The sequence below is a fragment of the Manis pentadactyla genome, chromosome 10 (assembly GCF_030020395.1).
Source record: "Manis pentadactyla isolate mManPen7 chromosome 10, mManPen7.hap1, whole genome shotgun sequence".
Lineage (NCBI taxonomy): Eukaryota > Metazoa > Chordata > Mammalia > Pholidota > Manidae > Manis > Manis pentadactyla.
The window spans coordinates 12,413,054-12,419,053 of NC_080028.1; the positions used below are offsets into that span (position 1 = coordinate 12,413,054).

Sequence of the window (6,000 nt, forward strand, 5' to 3'; positions counted from 1 at the left end):
GCGTAGTCAGTCTGGGCTTTGAGCAGGTAAATGTGCATCTCCTCATCTGCCAGGGTTGGGAGCCAAGTCCAGGGAGCAAACACGGAACCAGGTGTCTTTGGAATGGGTGAGGCATTGATGCTTGTGACAGAAGGCTGTGGGGCGCTTTCCTGGGCAGGAAACCAGGAGCCTTGTCCAGAAGCTTGTGTGGGGAGGCCAGGTCTTTGAACGGAACTCTCGTTAAGTTTCTGGCAAGCAGATGGGATAAGAATGCAATTTGAGCCCTGGATCAGGAATTTGAGACCTGAGTATTTGCACCATTTCCACCCCCAGCTTACTGTGCGGTCTTGGCCAAGTCAATTTTCTCCCCCACTTGCACAGATCCTTTTGAGGCGCTTATTCTCCCTAAATAAATAGGGCCATTGGATTGAATGAACTTGGATTCCTGGCAGGCACCTTCTTCCTGGGGTTTGAGCACTTAACACATGAACTGAATCCCACCTAGGTCACCTACAAAGAAGGGATAACAATAAAAATGGTTTTTACAGATAATTTGACATTTCAATATTTCAACAATTGCATCTAAATCCCTACTGGGGAAGGGTATTGGAACTTTGTGGGAGTCTTTTTTTTTTTACTTTGAGGGTTGATATGATTTTTTGCAGACGAGAGATACTCAGAGCACGATCAGGAATCACTTCACCTGAGTGCTGAGCATTCCAGAAGGTGCTCACCCAGGCCTGCTCCGTCCAGCTCTTGTCCCCTCTCATGTCTGAGGCAGGTTGGGGGGCAGGTGGGGAGCCCACCTGCCTTGCCAGATTCCTGTTTTCAATAGGAAACTCCAATTTTTCCCAAAAGGTTTAAAAATGACCCTTTGGGATGGTCCTGAGCTATGTCCATCAAAAGGGATCTCTGTCAAATTTTTGCTTCTGTTTCTCTGTGAACACAGTGTCTGCACTCAAGGCTCAGAACCCAGCTTGAAGACTAGAATTGTGAAGTGCACATGCTCTGATTCCCAGGAGATGTGATAGCAGATGTTTCTACAGATCTTTTGAAGCTTGCTACGATTGTCTCTCCCCCTTATGGGGTCTCTTCATCAAACCTATTACAGCTGATGTGATTCTGTAATTGCAGGGGCTGATGGCCACTTGGCTAATCAGCTTCAGATTGAGCAGGTTAGGGGGAGGATCGGGGGGTACAGCCAGCAGGCTGTCCACAGTGCCTCATTTCTCCAGGAAAAAGAAATGGAAATGACTAGCTCACACTTGGATGCTGCCTCCTTGAGCTGGATGATTTGTCCTCTCTTTCCTTCCCTGTCTGTTTTTCAGGGAGGTTCAGAGCTACCTGCTTCTCCCAGAGAGAGAGGGACAGAATGCCAAAATAGGGACACAAGAGACAAAAGGCACAGACTGTCCTGGGCAGCCCTCACCCAATGCCAGCACACTATGGGTCACAGCTCAGAGCACCAACCCAGGCTTCCCTCCTCCCCAGGGTTCATAACCCGAGGTGGGTCTACCCTGAAGGCAGTAAGTGAAGCTGAAGAGTCAGGACCCCCACTTGCCCAGATCCCTTTGAGGCGCTGGGGGAAGCCCTGGCAATGTGTTCACATGAGCAAGTCTTTATCTGTTCAGGCTTCTGTAACAAGTACCATAGACCAAGTGGCTTATAAACAATGAAATTTATTTCTTACCTTTCTGGAGGCCAGAAATCTAAGATCAGGGTTCCCGTGTGGTTACGGTCTATTGAGGACCCTCTTCCGGATTGCAGACTGTCAACTTCTCCTTGTATCCTCAAGTGGCAGAAAGAGCGCAAGTTAGCTTTCTGGCCTTTTCTTAGAAGGGCACTTACTCTGTTCATGAAGGCCCCACCCCGATTACCTGATTCCCTCTCAAAGGACCCGCCTCCAAATGCCATCACATCAGGGACTCGATTTCAACATTTGGATTTTGAAGGGACTCAGACATTCAGTCCAAGACAATGTACTGTTGTAAACCTGCAGTCACCATCAGTGAAGACGGATGTCTTCTCATTTTGGGTGGTGGCTGCCTGGGAGTGGCCCTGGACCTCTCTGGCATCGGCAAAGGGAACATTGAGATGGGGAACAAATTTGGCTTAGGATTTAGTGAGATACATTTACGTGCCCACAGCCATTTCTGCACATAATCACGATATTGCTGGTCATTCTGCTGTAAGAATGGCTTCCTGCTGTCGATTCACTTTGCAGCATGATCCACTGCCTAGGGCTTATTGTGGAATGAGTATGTCCTATAGCAGGTGGTACTGGAGGTCCACATGTAGTGGAAGAAAACAAAGTTTGAAATGTACAGAGCCAGGATTATATAAGCAGAAATGTACAGAATAAGTATTTGCAACTGTCTTCCGCCCTTAGAGGATGCACATTTGTAAATGGAAGTATTAAGTCCTCTCCCATCAATACATAGTTGACATGAAAGTTCCTTGTCAGAAATATACTTGATAATTCCACCCATACAATCATAAACACAGCATATTTTTGTATGGGGGTGGGAGTCTTTTTTGAAGGGAATTGTGGAAAATATGGTTTGTCATAATCCTCATGTTTCTAGGGAAAAAACTCCTAACAGCACCACCAATTATGAGTAAAGTCATCACAGTTCACATGTGAAGTATGTGTGATAGAAGACTCACTATATTTTGATTATGATCATAAGCATTTACAGGACATCACCAATATTGCATTGTGAGGTTAGTGGAACCTTTGATAAACTATTAATAAAATTGTTTTGATTTGAGTAAGTCTAATTATCTCCCTATTCTTCCTGTAGCATAATACTACACAATTTTTATCACGTGGAGAGTCTTTCAAAGAGTAAGCAGCCCAAAGTTTAGCACAATCCATTTATTGTGGATAAATTAATTAAAATATTATATTATTTCTCTGATGTCATGAGCTTTGCATGGACCTTTTTTTTTGACGTTTTTAATTCCATTTTAAACCTAATTTTGTATTCCTTTTCTTAAAGAGGGCCCAAAATAGGTAAGAGGTGAAAGGGATAGAGAGGTCCAAACTTTTAATTATAAAAAAATTAAGTCATGGGGATGCAAAGTACAGCAGGGGAAATATAGTCAATAATATTATAACTTGCGTGGTGACAGATGGAAACTACAGTTACTGGGGTGAGCATTTCATGAAGTATAAAACTGTCAAATCACTATATTGTATACCTGAAACTAATATAATATTGTATATCAACTATACGTCAATAAAAAAATAAGTAAATAAATAATAAATACAATCTTAAACAATTAAAAAAATTTCTAATTAAAAAAAGTTTTTAAATAAAGAGGGCCCAAAGTGTATCGGCTTCAGTGTAGATCCATCCAGCACCTCAGCTGTGGCCACCAAAGCCTTTCACACATGTCTGCAGCCCAGGCCTGCTCCTGAGCAAATCCCAGTGAGATGCGGTGGCCGCTTCTCTGCCTCGTGTCTGCAGAAGCAGGGGTGCAGTCCCACTCTCAGATCTGGGCTGGGGTGCAGCAGACTGCTGGGGTCTTTGGCTGGAGCCTACATGGGACCAGCAGAGCAGTGAACCCTGACACTTGGAAGGTGGCAGACCCTCCCCCAGCCTCTCCTGCCCCCCTTTCTCTACTCACCAGCCCCCACTGGAGTCACCGTGGTCAAGGGTCTGGGCCCTTGTCCAGGCTCGATCCAGTTCAAGCCAGCACACATCCCTGGGGCTCACTCTGGGTCAGGCTCTGTGGGTTGCAGGAACGAGTAGGGTACACTGAGGAATACAAGACTGGGTAAGAACAGGAGACCTGCCCTGGAGCCAGGTGAAGACAAGGAGACTGACACGCAGTGTGATGTGGGCACTCCTGGAGGTCGAATGGAGGGAATGGGGACAGGAGAAAGCAAGGCCTCCTTACGCAATCATTATAAACAAGAGGGTAACACTACGCTTAGACTGATAACAGTCCTCAGTGAGAGTGATCCACTGTGAATTTTGCAAGGACAGAAGCCACGCTGGCTTATAAACATGTGGATCTACAGCATCTGGTCCAGAACCCGGAACCTAGTTGGTACTCAACAGATTGCTGTTGAATGAGGGGAATGGTAAGTATATTGGGTGCTTACTTTATGTCAGGCACTGTGAAAAAACACTTCATGTCTTTTCAACCCCACAACAGTCCTATGAGAGAGGTGACATGAGGATGCTGTTCACAGATGAGAAAAAAGGTGGGTGTAGGGTGCACTGCTGGAGGTCCAGCTAGTAGGGGTAGGTGGTGAGTGGTACTGTTTTCTTGCCTCATTCTAAGCCTGGAAAACTGCTTTTCTTCACTCACTTCCCACTGTAGCAAATCCCAGACCATCTGGTTGGGGCCCAGGGACTCCAAGGCCAGTCACTGGGCTCATCCTGCTGTCTGGTTGCCTGCAGAGACAGGTGTCCTGGCATGAGAACTGAATGGCCAGCTCCCAGGTGTTGGATCCTTAGTGGGGCTTCTACCTGGCCTGCCTCTTTGGCTGGCTAGATATGATCTGCTTCTGAAATTAGGGCTCGTCTGGCTGGCCAGACTGAACCCACAGAGTGTGCCAGGCTGTCCTGCACAACAGGCTTAAACTCATGTCTTGCTGCCACCTGTCTGGTGGGCTGTGGGCTATTTCCATCTTTCCCCTGAACCCTGCCCATCCATCACATCTTTAGAACGTGCTCCTAGCTTGTTCCCTTCTAAGCATCATCAGTGTTTTTGCATCAGCCTCCTCCCATAGGCCTTTAACTGCCAGAGGCAGGGGCTGTGTGATATGCCTGCCTCTGTGCTGTGCCCTGCGTGGAATCCTCTATGTCCAGATGGTGGTGTTTCACAGGATGATGCTAATCCTGGTTCTGCCCCTTACTGGCCATTGATCTTAGGCAAATGACTCAATTTCTGTTTCCCCACAAGGAGTGACAATAGCACATACCTCATACATTGCTGTGAGGATTAACTTAACACAAAGGTGCCAAGTGGTGCCTGGCACAAAGAAGCTCTACATCCGTCCTGGTCATTAGTATTCTTAGCGACCACATGCCACTTTCTTTCCTTCCTTTTTAGGGAGTTAATAGTGCACTCACTTCATTCTAACACCAAACCATCAGTGTGTTTTTCTCTGATTGTTTCCTATGGGTCAGTTTTATTGCCTCAATTACATTTTATGAACTCCTAATGTTAAGGATTGGGAGTTAGGATGCTAGTGGCTTTTAACCTGGTTTGGGTTACGGATCTGTACAAGAATCTGATGGAAATCACAGCAGCTCCTGTCCATGGATCCAATGATACAAAGTCTCACCTACCGGTTGTGGGAATTGACCCACCCAAGGGCTCTCAAGTCAATCATCTCTGGCTTGACTCTGAATTTGGCTCCACGAACATGCTGTGTGTTACTGGGTGACCAACTGTCCTTCTCTGAGTTTCTGTGCAAAAAGAGAGACTAGGAGTCTGATGGAGTGGTTTAACAAGGACATTGCAGTTTTCATCTTCTGCTTTGCCAAGCAATAATTTCCTTTTCAATTCCATTAGATCAGATAGAAGGGGTAAAAAAAACGACTATCTGATTCCATTGTAGCTAAAAGCTTTCTCTTCTCTTCATAGCGCCTTTTAAATGTGATAGACAGAGAGAAAGCTTCATAAATCTCCAGTAAGCCAAGAGCTTGATGAAAATAATTGCAAGATGGTGTGGGGAGGGCAGCCTGCCCTCCCACCTACTGTGTCTGGAACCAGCCTCCCTCAATCCCCGTATATCAAAAGCCAAGGGGAGGGCAGCCATCTATCACCTGACCTCAAAACAGAGGTGGGGGTCCACGGCTGCTTTGTGGCAGGGCAATGGGGCCTCTGGAATCTGCTCTCCCCACTTCGTGGGCCCTGGGCCCTCTCAGGGGTCAGCTGTCTAACAGACCCATTATTCTTTCTCCATTTTCTAAACCTGTCATTCTGTCTTCTCCACCCCCAGATTCATGTATGTACTGGGAAGAAAGTGCATCAGATATGTGACCTTTTGTAAGCACT

At 46.2% G+C, this 6,000-nt stretch overlaps 1 long non-coding RNA gene across 1 annotated transcript in view; it reads left to right on the forward strand.

Annotated features, from left to right (window-relative positions):
* LOC118915464 (uncharacterized) overlaps positions 1-3,260 on the forward strand; it is a 66,344-nt gene extending 63,084 nt beyond the window's left edge. The window contains exon 5 of the long non-coding RNA XR_008991912.1: positions 929-3,260. This is a non-coding gene — a long non-coding RNA (uncharacterized LOC118915464). The remainder of the gene's footprint in view (positions 1-928) is intronic.
* Positions 3,261-6,000: the final 2,740 nt, after the last annotated feature.